This window comes from Dermacentor variabilis, chromosome 7, assembly GCF_050947875.1.
Source record: "Dermacentor variabilis isolate Ectoservices chromosome 7, ASM5094787v1, whole genome shotgun sequence".
In the NCBI taxonomy this organism is placed as follows: domain Eukaryota; kingdom Metazoa; phylum Arthropoda; class Arachnida; order Ixodida; family Ixodidae; genus Dermacentor; species Dermacentor variabilis.
In genome coordinates this window covers 70,583,790-70,600,404 of record NC_134574.1, presented here as the reverse complement: position 1 = coordinate 70,600,404, position 16,615 = coordinate 70,583,790, and positions in this window count along the sequence as shown.

Sequence of the window (16,615 nt, the reverse complement as noted above, 5' to 3'; positions counted from 1 at the left end):
TTGTAAGGAAGTCTTCGGAATTTGGTATGACTCCAAAAACGGGCTCTGCTTGTTGCACTGCTTTGTTTCACATAAAAAAAAAAAACCTTAGTAGTGGTTTTCAGTGGTCAAGCAGCCTCTTCAAATATTTTCCCAACGACAGCCAGTCTGCGAATGCTTCAACATCTTTCCACATCTTTCTGACCTCGGCAACATGCATTTTTTGGCACTCCTTAAGTCCATCTTTCCATTCCGAACTTTTCTCTAGGTAAGAAAAAAATGTCAACTAAACTCTCATCAACCTTTACAGGAGGACTTGAAGCTGCTTTTTGAACCACAAACACTGACACGAAACCACAAACCACTGGCATGAACCACTGCTTACTCCAATACTCAAGATAACTTTTTTTTATGTTGACATACATCACACCACATTATGTTTAGCAAATAATATATTTGCACATGCTTGCACATGCACATGCTTTCTAGTGACAACACTAGAAAATATAACGCAGACAAATTCCGAACATGTCCACCTGCCACAATTCCCTCTTTATAAGCCCATAATACATAGAAGCTAGCTTATACAGATCTTGAAAACGTATTCGGGGAACCTATACGCAAATAGATGTTGGCACTACGCACTCCATAACACTACAAATGTTCCAGAACTTATCCGCAGCAACTTAAGAGGTGCGCTGCCAAAACGGGCTATCTTTGAGGATGCGCAATTTCAGCACAAAAGGAACAGAGAAAAATTATGTGAAGGTTTATGTTTACAGTATTCACGCAAAGAATAAGGGAAAGCAAGTAGCAAAAACCACCTAGCTGTAAAATTAACAGATTTTCAGCACGTCAGGACGATCGTATATCCGTCCATTCCTTTCGTCTACATCTGCAGTTATTCTGGCTTATTTGCGTTTGTATACCCAGGAACTGTACTGCGACCGCGGCGGTAGCAGCGCCGTCAACTCCTTACAAGCGCGAAATGTCAAATTATGTCTGACTGATCGAAGGCACCACTGTAGGTTAAATAAGACATACAATTCCCAACTCCCTGGCGTTAGGCTCGCAGCATTCCCAGTAAAACTATGGGGACAGTTACCCCCCCCCCCCACTTTCTTCCTTCTCATTAGCTCTAGTATAACTGCTGTCTAAAGCTGTAGAAAAGCTGAAGATACTATTGGGAGCTGTCAAGGTCACCTGCCTTGCGTGAGGCTCAGAGCGAAATTGATACGATGGCCCAACGCACCATTCTGATTACAGTCGAACCCCGCTACAACGAACGTCGCTTCAACGAAATTTTCGCTTCAACGAAATATTTCCAATTCCCCGTCAGCTCGCTATACAAAGTAATGGAACAAATTTCTCATCACAACGAACCATTTTTGGGGCGCGTTTCCGCTTCAACGAAATTTTTGCTATGCGAAGCTCGATTTAAAAATATATCTTACAATAAAACAAGCATATCGCCGCCCATCTATGTACTTCCATAGGCCCACGCTGCTTTGTTTCGCTAAACATTCGCTGGACCAAACTAATCCACTCACTGAAACGCACATGATCACCGCCATAGCTTGGTGTTGATGACTATCGGGCTGGCTGCCTTGCGACAAGGCGCGGGGGCAAGCTCCCGTTTTCTTCCAATCCAATTCAGAGCCGCAACCAATCCGTTGCCAAAGGACGCAGCAGCCTGGCAACAGCAGCGCGTTTGCCCTAGTTTTTTTCACTCGTGCTTGTGCTGCTAGTGCGCTGTAATGAATGCGAGCATGGCGACTTCATCTAGAAAGCGGAAGTTCCTCTCGCTTGAAGAGAAGGCACGGATTATCAGCGCGGCATCCAGTGGCAGGAAAAAGGGAGATGTTGCAGCGGACTTCGGCATCTCACAGAGCACGCTGTCAACGATCTTGAAGTCGAAAGACGCGATAGCACAAGCTCTTTCTTCGGGGACATCCGCGAAGCGGAAAAAGCTGACGCAAGCGGCTCATGAGGACCTTGAGAAGGCTCTGTACACGTGGTTCCTCGACGTGCGCGCAAAGAAGATGCCGGTCAGCGGAAACATGTTGCAGCAAAAGGCACTTGGCTATGCCTGTATGCTGGGCATCAATGATTTCAAAGCCAGCTCAGGGTGGCTGACCCGTTTTAAGGCCAGGCATGAAATCGTCGCTAAAGTGCTGTGTGGGGAGTCGGCCTCATCAGACGCCGACGCTGCATCTGCTTGGGCATCAGCTACTGTGCCGGAATTAATGGAGAAATATGCCACATCAGACATATACAATGCCGATGAAACGGGACTTTTCTTCGAGCTCCTCCCCTCCAAGACGCTTCACATGAAGGGCCAGCCATGCAGCGGAGGGAAGCATAGCAAAAAGCGTGTGACTGTGCTCCTGTGCTGCAACATGGACGGGTCTGACAAGCGCTGCCCACTGGTGATAGGCAAAAGTGCGAAGCCGCGGTGCTTCAAAGGTGGCAAGAGCCTGCCCGTCAAATATGTTGCCAATAAGAAGTCTTGGATGACACGGGCCGTTTTCAAAGAGTGGCTAACCGCTTTCGACCGTGACATGACGGCAAAGAAACGTAAAGTTTGTTTGCTCATCGACAATTGCTCAGCGCATAACGTTGAAGACGTTCAGCTTCAAAGCGTGGAAGTAAGATTCTTCCCGCCGAATTGCACGGCTTTAATCCAGCCGCTGGATCAAGGTATCATCAATAGCGTTAAAAGCGCTTATCGACAGCGACTGATTCAGCGGCTGGTGTTAAACATCGACACCGGTCGGGCAATCGAAGTGGATTTGTACATGGCTGTACAGATGGTCTCAGCAGCGTGGACGGCAACCAGTCGCAGTATCATCTACAACTGTTTTGTGCACGCCGGCTTTCACTCCGATGCTCAACTGGCAGCGAACTCCACGTCGGACGAGGAAGGCTGCAGTACAATTGCTCCACCCTCCACAGAGGCCAATGCGGCATGGGCAGCCCTTCAGGACTCCGGAGATGTGCCGGCCGATGTTCACATCGGCGACTACATCGCTGTTGACAGTGAAGTGCTAGCTCACGAGGAGCTGAGTGACGAAGCTATAATTGAGGGCGTTCGCCACAACGACGCATCATCGGATGATGACAGCGACGCGGAGGACTTAGCGCCACCACCTGCAATAAAAGTGATGGATGCTTTTGATGTGATCCGCAGATTTTTCGGTGCTCACGATGACGACGTCGCGATGCAACTGTTCACCGAGTGCGAAAGCCGCGCCACTGCACTCGTGGCAAAAAAAAAAGAAGCAGAAGAAGCTGACCGACTTCTTTGGAAATAAATGATGTTTTGGGACTATGTGGTCCAACCTGACAGTGTTTTTGGCCTGTTTTCGCCTCAACGAAATTTCGCTTTAACGAAATTTTTCGCGCGCCCCGTCAGTTTCGTTGTAGCGAGGTTCAACTGTAGCTACCTGGGAGTGCTAGTTTTCGGACGCCAAGGGACAAGCCGGCGCGACGAGCAGATGATACGCGACTTGGGGCCTCTCAGTAAGCGCTGAAAACTATTCCCTTTTTTATTTTTACACACAAGTGTTAAGTGCTGCTCAAATTCAGCGAAATTATATCATGTACCTAGGCGCGTTCAAGACCGCGTGCATGCGTGAGATTTGGGAAAGAAGAGTTTAGGACCACGGATAAGTGACACTATATCATGCAACCTATGACGATCAGCAAAACCCGCAAGGGGCAGACAAATCAGCGGATCTCTTAGGCATGCAGGGCCCTCTGGGCCGTACTTTTCGGCGACAAGGTAGCCTAGCCGCCTGCAGGATTATCTTACTGAGCTATGTCAAATGCTCGGTTGCAGCAGTCGGAAGTTCAAATCCGCCTCCCCCGTTTTTGTCCTTTTTTTCACACTCTCCATTTCACTACATCTGCAGGCTTGGAGTGATGCCTGACACCGGCAAAAGGTGCTGAGAGTGAGTGGCACTATACTAATCCAGGCACAACCAAAGTAGGAAGGCTCACTTACCTTGAACAAGGCCAATCTCTCACCAGAACAGGAATTGGCCTCCCTGGTGCAGCATGGCCTCCCTGGTGCAGCCCTCAGTCCCCAGCAGGTGCGGAGCATCTGATCAAGGTGGCAGTCAGGCCTGTAACGCAGCAGAGGGCGCTAAGAAACTCTGGGTCCGGACAGGCCGCCAATGCACACTAACCCTTGCAACATTTAACACCTGAACCCCCTCGAGTGAGGCTAGCTTAGCAGGACTTTTTGAGGAACTATCAGACATTGTTTGGGATATTATCGGCCTTAGTTAGATTAGAAGCACTGATGAGGCTTACACATTGCTAAATAACGACCATGTCCTCTGCTATAGAAGTCTCCCTGATAAGCAATACGGGGTAGGATTCCTAATCTATAAGGACATCATGGGCAACATTGACGAATTCTACAACATTAACGAGAGGGTAGCAGCAGTTGTAATCGAACTTAATAAGAGGTATAGATTAAAGGTAGTACATGCCTATGTTCCGATATGCAGTCACATCGATGAGGAAGTAGATCAGTTTCGTGAAGATGTTGAATTAGCGATAAGAAAAGTGCAAACTCAGTATACAGTAGTAATGGGTGACTTAAATGCAAAAGTGGGGAAAAAGCAGGTGGGTGAACAGAAAATTCACAACTACAGCGTCGATTCTAGAAATGCTAGAGGAGCAGAAAGGAATAAGCTGAGAATAATGAACACCTTTTTGAGGCAATGTAGCAACAGAAAGTGGATCTGGAAAAGCCCTAATAGTGAAACAAGAAATGAAATTGATTTCATACTTTCTGCCGATCCCAGCACAGTGCAGGAGGCAGAAGTGATAGGTAGGGTAAAGTGCAGTGATCATAGGTTAGTGAGGGCTAGGATTCACCTCAATTTGAACAGAGAAAGAGCAAAATAAGTCAAGAAAGAACAGGTCAACTTAGAGGCAGTAAGGCTAAAAGCAGACAAATTTAGGCTGGTACTTGCAAACAAATATGCAGCCTTAGAACCGAGAAATTATGATGATGATATAGAGGTCATGAATGAAGCCGTAACGAGGCTGGCTTCAGAGGCAGCAATTGAAGTGGGAGGCAAGGCACCAAGGCAACCAGTAGGCAAGCTTTCCCAAGTAAAAAAGGATCTAATAAAGAAACGACAAAGAATGAAAGTGTCCAGGTCAAGAGATAAGATAGAATTCACGGAACTGTCAAAACTGATTAACAAAGCGACAATAAGTACTATTCGAAATTATAACGTGAGAAAGACTGAAGAAGCTGTAAACAATTGATGCAGCCTGAAATCAGTGAGAAGGAAACTTGGCATAGGACAAACCAAGATGTATGCACTGAAAGATAAGCACAGTAATATCATCAGCAATCTGGAAGGTATAATAAAAGCAGCAGAAGAATTCTATACTGAACGGTATTGTACCCAGAGGCCTCAGGAGTACTCTATGCGAAACAATAATGAACAATATACAGAAACTCCTCCTATAGCTAGAGATGAGGTCTGAAGGGCCTTGCAGGGCATGAAACGGGGAAAAGTGGCAGGAGAGGATGGAAGAACAGTCAATTTAATCAAAAATGGAGGAGACATAGTGCTAGGAAAACTGGCAGTTCTCTATACGAAGTGTCCATCGACTGCAAGGGTCCCAGGAAACTCGAAGAATGCAAACATTATACTAATCCACAAGAAGGAAGAAGTTAAAGAACTAAAAAATTAAAGGCCCATTAGCTTATTCCCAGTATAATTTAAAATATTTACTAAAATAATCTCCAAAAGAATAGGGGCAATACTGCACTTTGGTCAACCAAGAGAACAGGCTGGCTTCAAGAAGGCATACTCTACAAAGAATCACATCCATGTCATTAATCAGGTTATTCAGAAATCTGCAGAGTACAATAAGCCTCTCTATATGGCTTTCATAGATTACGAAAAAGCATTTGCTTCAGCAGAGATCCCGGCAGTCATAAAGGCATTGCGTAATGTTGAATACGGGCCCTTTTCCTGGCATCGCTCAAGTTCTCTGAGCACATCCAATCGCCGTGGCATTCAAATTATGGCGTGCAGGGGCACGTCTACCATGTTGCTGGACCCGTCATACGGGTTGGCAACCCCCACTTCATGCGCCGTACGTTGAGCTATTGTCTCCCCCCCGCTTGACTCTTCCCTAAGTGCAACGGGAGGCTGACACGGTTCCAGGTAGTTGATTTTGGTCCCGAGCAAAGCCGTTTTGCAGCTCTGGAAGGTTTGAGAACAACCAGCCTCCTCCAGCCGAGCGCTTGCAGGCAAGGAGGAAACGCTGGTGGCAAGTCAACCATCGGACAGTGGAGCCCTTGGAGTGTCCCCACTGGCCGAATGTGACGGCACACGCACGGGCGCCTACCATTGGAGGAAAATGTTGTGACCCTGAGAGACCAAAGGTGTTAAAAGCGAGAGACAGGGAGAAGAAACATTCATTCATTTTATTCGTTCTTGCCACGGGCTGCAGTGTCCGATTTGCTGCCGACCGTCAATGACTTTACGACTGTTCATTACTTAGTGTTATTACTCTAAATAATGTAAATAAACCTTCAGTTCTCAAAATCCTCAACGCTGGCCAACTCCCACACTACATGGCAAGATCCAATAACTGGTGGCAGCAATAAGGAGAAACCTTCATCCAAAGAAGTCCTGAGGAACTGGGAACAGCAAAGAAGAAAGAGCCTTCAAACCAGGGAGTCCTGAAGAACCCGGAACAGCGTACTGATGAACCGGATAGCGTGGTGCTGCATCCGTGAGTGAGCGCATGGTTTTTTCTTTTGATTCGCCAGACTTCCCATTTTGCGTGTTTATTTTGATACTTTTAGGAATCGATGAATTTGTTGCATAATTTGTGTTTGCACAAATTATTTAAGGAAAACAGTTCTAACCATCAGTCGGGGCAGCTGCCATGGATCTTAGAAGGTTGAAGAGGTCAGACTTGTTATTGTGCGAAGAGTTGGGAGTTGAGGCGGACGAAAAGATGAAAAAGCCAGCTATCCAAAAGGCAATTCAAGATAGTGGCAATGACGATGAAAGTATTAGGGTTGCTTGGGAAGTGATACAAGAAACATGGGAGCGCGAGCATCAAGAACGTGAGAGTGAGCGTGAGCGAGAACGGGGAAAGCACGAGAAAGAGATGGCAGAGCTACAGGCTGAACTTCAGAAATCGTGTCCAGCAGCGGGCAGTGAAGGGAACAACCATAGCAGATCAAGCGAGGTCAAGCCATGTCGAATGGACCAGTGGATGAAACCGTACAAGGTTGGAGAGGACATTGCCTTATTCTTGGTTCATTTCAAGAGAACTTGTGAAACACGTAGTTTCGCTGTGGGCACCTGATCACAGCGGTTGGCAACTTCGATGCCTTGTGAGGCAGCGAACGTAGTCGCAAGATTAACTGTGAATGATGCGGAACTATGGGAAAGTGAAGGCGGCGCTGTTAAGGAGGTATCGAGTTTCCCCGGAAGCATTTAGGCAGCGTTTCAGAGAAGCGAGCAAAAAAAGCGATGAAGGCTACTCAGAGTTTGTGTACGGTCTGAAAACAAGCCTTGTTGAGTGGCTTAAGGGTGCCGAAGTCTACGAAAGTAGAGACAAAATTATAGAGTGTATTTGTCTGGAACAATTCTACCGCAGCATTCCAGTCAGTGAGGTTTTGGGTGCAGGATAGAGATGCGACAGACATGGTAGATAAGGTGGCTCGGCTAGCTGATTGAGTACGTGATGCGACCAAAACTCACTACCAACGACGAGTGTTCAAATGGAAGGGATAATCTGAGAAAGTATTTCCACCACAAAAAACAGACGTAGGTAAAAGCCGATTCTTCCACTGTGAGAAACGCATACAACGCATGCTAAGAAACCTCCTCCATAGTGCCTAGGCAGAGTTGTATATTCAAGGAGCAAAAGCCCCGGAGGGAAGAAGCCGACTAGTGTGGTCGTGCAAACATCGGCTCCCGCTTCGATCAAAGTTCTTGTGCCGAAATTTTTGTGCCACCCTTGAGAACCTGGTGTCGATCGACACATCTTATCGCAAGGATTACATGGATCCTCATTTTTTGCCGGTGGGTCCATTTTTTGGCTCTTTACAAATTGTTTTCTGCGTGCCACGTAGAAAAGATGCTAGCCCCTAACTCACGCTGTAGGCCTAGGCTTCACGCGCACGACGGAGTGTAGGCATGGAGATCTCCTTGGAGGAAGATATCGGATGGATGACAGCCATCACTCGCTGAAGGAGTCGTGCATTAGCCGCTGGCAAAAAATCCGTTGCTATAAAGGATACCAACCATGGCGGGAAAGATAGTCGCCACACGGCCACCTCTAGGATCCCGATGCTACCAAGGGATCATATCAAGCTAATTGCGCGCCCATGCGGTGGCCTCGACGTTAACCCTTTGACGGACAATGACGTAAATATACGCTGCCGCGAACAAGTCCGAAAATGGTTGATGCCGTACATTTACGGCACCGCCTGTACGTTTAAAAACCGCGCCAATTTCCTAACTTTTTCTTTTCTGTCATGTGCTGTCACTATGTGGGTACACAGACAATTTTTTGTCGCGTGCCTCCCTCTCTTGGTTTCTGTTGCATGGTTTGTTTTAGCACTAGTTTGCTCCCGACCGTCTATGTACTACCGCTCGTGCATTGGCGTGCGCACGGGCGGGCAGCTGTTTGGATTTTGTTTCGCGGGCGGTTTCGGTGTTTTGCGCTAGCGAAACTGATGGCTATCTCGTTCCTAATCGCTCAAAGGGCAACCGCTTGTTTCATGCTCGTTTAATGCTCACAGGGTTGCGCATAGGAAGGATGCCGCCGTGCAAGCGTTTTCGTTACTTTTCCTTTTTAAAGAGTCGCGAAAACTGATTGCCCTAGCTGGTTGGCGTTAAGATGAAGATTAGCGGAAGTTTGTCACACGTGTTGCTTTTTTTGATGGGCACACAACCAAACAGATTTCTTGAGTGTGCAGACCTACGCAGTTCGATTACGCTATGGACGTACGTATTAGTGTAAGAGCAGAAACGTTTGAGGCTTGTGAAATATTGCGTTGAACATAGCGTTGAACTATGTGCATAAAAATGCATCAAATTTTTAATTCTGACAATTTTATTTCCTTTTTTATTGTTCTTATTCATGAATGAAGAGTGCATTTATAACAACGCAAAATATTTTTTTCTCACTTTATGGTCACCCTAGAAAAATTACGGTAATGTTTTTTCGAAATAAGCCCCTAAGAATAATCGGAATCTGCAATAAAAAAATTTACCCTGGGCGGTTGCAGATGGCGAAAAAAATCGACCCTCAAAGGGTTAAAAAGTTCAGCCTGGTACACCTCTCCAGAGGGCTGGCCATGGCAGCAGCCTTGGCACCGGAAACACGACGGAGGTCATGTACTGGCCGAACGGCTGTTATAACATTTTGGCAGTGTCAACTCCACGGGAAGAAAACGCGAAAGCTTACGCCAAGGTACGCAAGATACATACGAAGAATGGACCCTTGAAAGTGTAGGCCTACACCGTAGCATGAGAAGATACACGCAAGAGTGTTGTTTGCGGTATCAACCTGGACATTAGTGATGCAGAACTGAAAATCCTTTTCGTCTATCATCGAAATCCAGGCCTCGTGGAGGTATGTCGGATCAAGCAAGCTACAATGGTGGCAGGGGCTCAGCCGGGAGGGGGGGGGCGCTTATGGGGCTTCAGCCCCCCCCCCCCCCGAAATTTTTTCCTGCTGTCGTGCGCCGTCGACCAAAACAACCCCCAGTGCCGGAAATCGTGCTTGATTTTGTCTAGAATGTCCTTTTCATGCTCAAAAAGACATTTTTGCGCGAACATTGCGAAATCGGGCTGGATTTCGCGGAACGCCCATGCACCGGGAATCGCATATCGTAAAGCAAGAAGCTCCATCTGAGCACGAAGTTTCAAAGGCCTTTGATGGCGAGTGGGCTCGTCACAGCATCTTGTGGAGTCTGTGGAATCTAGGGAGTGCTTGGATTTCAATTCTGAAACTTTATGGGTATAAAGTTCTCACAAACTTTTGATGTGAAAGGTGCATTGACATTTCCAAAGTCGTGCTTTAGATTTTCAATGCCGAAACTATGTGGGTTTGATGTTGTTATAAACATTTGACGCCAAAGGTGCATTGACTTTTCTAAAGACGTACATCGCACCATAATACGAGAGAAGCGAAATCAACACACTATCACGCAAGTTGACAAAGGACGCAGTGAGGTCTGATGAGACCAAAAGTTGTGGTGGTTGTGGTGGGCACGCTCTTACAGCCTGTGCACCCGACGAGGGACCACTAGTGTGAACTCTTGATGGCTGGTTGCTGCGCTCGCCGAGTGGGGGCGCATCAACCCAACCCTAGCTCTTCTCTGTAGGCGCCTCGCCTCCAGCCGCTAAGAACAGGCGGACAAGGTTCACCGCACCTGTTTTGGAGGTACCGCGAACATTCACCGGACATCAATGCACACATTCACTGCTGCCATGTTCTACCAAGTATGTATAGTGGTTTTGAGACTTAATTTGTATGGACTGCCTCTGTGAACACACTAAAAGCGTCAGTGCGCAAACTACAAACAACGATGGCCAGAGAGCAAGCCGATACCTCTCAGTGAGCTCAAAGCTTCACTCTGAAGTTTCATATCACCATACCTGCCAACCTGGCGAGATAAAAATCAGGAGACTTTATTTGCGCCAACCGAAGGGGGGGGGGTGCGTTCAAATTTTTAGGCAGTGTTCGATGAGTACTTTTGCAGGGACCTTGCAGTAGCCGACTTTGCTCACTTCAAAAATCTGTCCGAGTAGCTTTGCTCAAAACATGGTCCAGACTGATGGTCCTTCACTAACAGCCGGTGTTGGAGGGTGGTGTTGCACACTGATGAGCAGAATTCAGTCCTAGTTTTTTGTGCCGTGCTAAAAATCCTCTCACACTCTGCCTTGCTCTGCGGTATTGCGAGTAAAACGAGCATCACTTTAGCAACTCAGTGAAACATGCTTTCCGTCGGTGTTTCTCATTTTTTTTTTAACTATAGACCACTGCACATCCCACCTTTATTCATTCAGAATGTCCTCTTGAAGACTGTACGCCTGTAGTGTGGCAAACTCAGCTTCGAGAGCATCTAAAGCATCTTCAGCAGATTCATTGGAATCTCGGAGCAGCAGCTGAGGGAAACTCTGAATAAAGAAACGATGACTCGAGAGCGATGCCTGTGAAATAAATTTCAGGTTGGCCACCTCCGCATTCTTCGGAGTTGTGTCCACATCTATAACGCTTCGTCTCGTCGCATTTTGGAAACATTTTACGTAGAAGAGGCCCAACGTAATCACAGACACTAAAGGGTAGGTGGTGTTCGACAAAGAATCCCACAAACAGGCACTCCACATGTATGACACTGTCTTCGCATTTGTTCCGGAGAAAGTTCACTATGTTGTCTTGCTGCGGAGACCGGAAACCGCGGTGTTGTGACGTCAACACTAGTGTTCCGTTCCTTCGCAGCCTCCGCGACCGTGCCTGACCGTGCTTGTTTCTTCATGCGTGCCATCGTAATCTGCTTCGATCGACCCTGCATTCCTTTGTTGGTGCGTCTGCGTGTATGTAGAGTGGTAGTCAACGTGCGCAGCATCAACTGAAGTGGTGGGCTGATCATGCCGGCTTTCTGTGCAGCCTACGGTTGCATGAACACCAGTGGATGTTGTCTTCCATTACTTCCCACAAGACAAGAAGCTTTTAACGAAGTGCGAGGCTGCTGTGAAGCAAAAGAATTTCAAGCCCTCAAGAACAACAGTGCTGTGCTCCAACCACTTCCGTGACGACGATTATCACCAGAATTTATCATTAAAACGTGCGTTGGGTTTGCCAGTCAAGTCGACGCTGAATGGAAGGTGCATGTTTATCTCCCGCCCTTGACGCAGGTTTTGTCGCAAAGCGCCGCGAATTTTCTACTTGCACGTGTGTTGTAAAACAGCCTGCATGCAGCTACGATAACGCAGTGCAAATGTAGAGTTTGCATGCGCTGGAAAGCCGGCGCACGCCAGGACGCTACGCTCCCCCCTTCTCTCACGCACAGCGAGAAACCGACCCTATCACGTATCCGACGGAATTCGCCGCCTTTACGACTTCGGTTACGAGTAGTGTGCGGATGGCGCACAGATGAAGGTCACTACACGTACTGCATGAACCGGGAAGCTTTTCACGCGTTTATACCGTCTCTGTAGACTGCCGACAGCTTTGGACAGCGCACAAATGCCGACGATCGCATCCCCGCTTACGTTCCACGAGGAGGCATGCAGGAACACAACACTACAGTTGTTTGACCGGAAACGAGCTCACTAGATCGGCGAAAGATCGGCGAGATCACTAGATCGCTTTGCAAAAAACATACTCACCAAAGAGCATTTCCAACACGAGGAGATCCCAAGACTTCGCTTTCGTTCGCGTCGAAAGCACTGCTCGCACCAGCATCGTTTGCTTCTTCGCGAGGCTGGCTCTTCGCAATCGGCTCGTACATATAGGGAGTAACGCCGAACTCCTCAGAAAAACGCAGTCTCTCTCAATTTTCCATTACCGTCTCAGAAAAACAGCACCAAACTACCTCGGAAGGCAAGACCCCTGCGCCCACCAGCCCGGAGGTCGATGGGGCTCCCTGTGGGATTTGGCTGCGCCGGCTGTTGCCAGCGCTGGAAGGGGCCGGGGAGGTTGACGCAGCCTTGGCTGCGCCCACCTGCGGGGCCGTTATCGGTCCTGCGGGATCGCTGCGTGTAGCGCAGGTTGCCACAGATAACTCTTGTGGGGCCAGCAACCCAAGGGTAGCCTGGCCTGGTTGCTGGTGAGATGGAGTAGGCTTACCTACTTCCACCCTGGGGGCAGGAGCCAAAGGTACCTGCTCGCTGCACGCGGGCAGGGCACTTGGCAATGGCCGCTGCGACGCTGCCCCCCGACTCGCCGCATCAGCATAAGGTGTGCTGTGAAAAGGTGAGCACCGTTTACGAGCTTCCTTAAACGAAATGTTTTCCTTGACTTTAAGAGTGATTATATCTTTTTCTTTCTTCCAGTTCGGACAGGAGCGTGAGTAAGCTGCATGGTCACCACTGCAGTTCACACAGTGAGGTGTGCCACTGCAGTTGTGGGAGGGGTGGCCCTGGACTCCACACTTTGCACAAGTTATTTGACCACGGCAGCTCTGCGAGCCATGGCCGAACCTCTGGCATTTGAAACACCGTGTAGGGTTGGGGATATATGGTCGCACATTTAACCTGATGTATCCTGTTTCGATGGTTTCTGGCAGTACGCTGGATGCAAATGTTAGGACAAGACGTTTAGTGGGGATTTCCTTGTTGTCTCGTCTAAGTATAATATGTTTTACATCAGTGACATTTTGTTCTTTCCACCCTTCCAGGAGTTGTTTCTGTCAAGTCTAGGAGGTCTGCCTCTGACACGACTCCCCGTGAGCTATTCATTGTTCGGTGTTGTGTAACAGAAATTGGTATGTTACCAAATGTCACAAGACTGCCAAGCTTCTCGTACTGACGTTTCTGAGGGATCTCAAGGAGAAGGTCCCCGCTAGCCATTTTTGTTACTTCATAACCTGACCCTATGGCTTCGGTTAAAGATTTTGCAACTATGAAAGGGGAAATAAATCTTGCCTGTTTTTCGGAGTTCTCGCTGTGCACAACGTGGTATTTCGGATATGTCTCTTGTTCTGTTGAAGCATGTGGTTAGGTCATCAGTGCGTCCCCTCTTTTGAGGGTGACGATCAAGTATGCAGGGAAATGCGGGTGTTCCCATAGTACTTTCTTTTCTTTTCGGCGGCAATGGCGGCCACCAACCACGGAGCCCAACTAGGGGACGCTGCAGCACTTAACGGGTAAGGCTGCAGGCGCCAACCGTACATTGCCACTATAACCTAATATATTATACCCAAGGGAGGGCACATACACAAGGTTAACCCTAGCCGCCTAGGAAAATTAGGAAGTGACGGAAGAAAAGAGATGAAAGGACAGTTAAAGAAAGAAGATAGGAAAGAAAAAGGTTGAAGAGGTGGACAGGAAAAGGCGACTGCCGATTTCCACCGGGTGGGTAAGTCCGGGGGTGCCGTCTACGTGAAGCAGAGGCCAAAGAGGTATGTTGCCTCCGCCGGCGGGCCTTAAAAGTCTGAACACCCGGCATCGGCTCAACCCCCGGGATCCCCCTTTCCCCGGACACGGCTAAGCCGCACACGGCTTCACGCGGGAGGGTCCAACCCTCGTGTGCTCGGGTAAACGTGCAACAAAGATGATCCTCTGTACACACTGTTGCAAGGCCAAGACAGGAGCGGATTATAATACCCAAGGCCAGAGTTTCTTGCTCTTTTGAACAATGTAGTGAACTTTTTTGAGTGTGTGGCAAAAGACTTGTCAAGAACGCATACGCTTGAAATTCTTCGACTACTCATTGAGCGTCAGCTCGAACGCGCGCCAGTGCTAAGCTGCCCAAAGTGTGTCGACGACAGCCATGCAAAGCGATTAGCGGCTTTAATTGCTAAAAAATTCATGCGAATACTTCTCACCAACCACGCAAACAAAATAACCGACATGCAAGGTAAATATGTGCACAAGCCGTCCAAGAAGTTCATCAGACTATGATCTTGACATGTATGAACTTGTGATCTTTGACGAGGAAGAAAATGGCTCACTACGAACTACTTGTTTATGCAGTCTTCAATGCCTCTTCCGAGTGATTATTTTTAATCGAAGTTTGTACCAAACTTTGCCGAAATCAATGTTTGTTAGAAATGCAGCAGGTATTATTTAATAAAAAGTATACTGAAGAGTAATTCACATCATTTGCATCTTATACTTTGTGTTGAAGTGTTTCTTCCAATTTTCATGATGCGAAGCTTCTCAAAGACAATTTACTGCTGTTCGGCCCTATAAGCCAAGAATTCCAGGAGAAAGAGGGGGGGGGGGGGGAATCGTCCATATTGAGGACGCCCATGATAAAGGGAATGTAAATTAGCGTGAACAGATATCACCTGTTGCCCGGTCTCCACAAATGGGAGAGGTCATCCGGTTCAGTCAGCTGAAATGGCCAATGTTGGGTGACAGCGTCATGAACTAGTGGCGGTGAAAGGCAGAAACTAGCCCCGAAGCGCAGGCCATAAAAGACTGCACGCGTCGCCCCTCTAGCCCGACCATGGTGCACGTTACTGCACTTCTGCACTCGATTTGACTGCGCCACAAAGAGCCCTAGTGTCGCACTGCACTTGCGGTACCAGCACGACACTTTTGCGCACTACGTGCAGAAAGTGCAGCCAAATCTAGGAGACCTTAAAAGGAGCTACATATGACACACATTGTCGGCACCATATGCACTCGGTGCAGTGTTACCACAACTCTTTGAAACAGCCAGTCCAAATCAGGCAACATGTGGTACTACTTGCAGATATTGCACAGTATATGTACTCTAGTACTGTGATACAGTTAAATCTGGATGTAACAAACCTCTATGTAACGAATTCCTGGATTTAACAAAGTTTTTTAATTCCCCAACGCTGCCCCCATTGAAGCCCATGTATTTTCGACCTTGATGTAAAGAACACGTTGCGGCAGTTAACCTTGATGTAAAAAACTCGCAAAGCTGATAAGTCATTACTTTTTGCAGTTTTAAGGAAAATTCAGCCGAAGAAATGCACTAGATTAGTGAACATTAATACTGTAAGGAGCCAGCAGCTATGCGAGCGCCTGGGATCGCCGCGACTGAGCAAAGTTAGCAATGATGATGATCATTGCGGCAGCTAGCGCCGCTTCGTGCCTAATGTAGCAGTCTTTTCAGGCTTTGCTTGTCTAGCGTGACACCAGGTGGCATTCATAGCTGCAGTTGATTTCTTTTGCAGAATTTTTTTTTTTTTGTATGGATTTGAGGAGAAGCATTCTTATTTTGTGATTTTCATTCGTTTCAACGGCTTAGACACACTTCTGTGTAAGAGTTCACTTTAAAAGCAACGCTGATGGGTGGTTCTTTCATTGCCAGGGTGGGGGAAGGGAGAGGGAGGAGGGACGATGACAAATGACAATGCATTGCATTCGCCATTTTCCATGTTGTCCTGCTTCTGCACGTGTGCCTGTGTCAACTGTGCTTTGGTGCTGATTCGTCCGACTTATTTTGGAGGTGCTAGGCCTGCCTGTCAGCGTGTAGTCGAGCGTCTCCACTTGTAACTGTGCCGTCGGTTGGTCGTGATGAGTTCTACTGGCAGAAAATGAAAAGTTCTGTCTTTTGAAGACAAACTCTCAATTTTAAATGCAGTCTCCATGGGCGAGAAGAAGGACATGGCCACCCGTTTCAGCATTCCAGCGAGCACCCTATCAACGATTTTGAGTGCAGAACACAGCATCAGAAACGCAGTGGAGTCGGGAACAAGCTTGAAGAAAAAAAAAAGACTGAAGCTGTCCACACACACTGATGTGGACAAGGCAGTGTTCACGCGGTTTTTGGACACGCGAGCCAGAAATGTGCTCATAAGTGGCGTGAGTTTACAACAGAAGGCAAAGGATTTTACGTGTATCTTGGGCCATGATGATTTCAAGGCAAGCAACGGATCGCTGCAGGGATTCAAGAGCAGGCATGGTGTCACTGGAAGAAT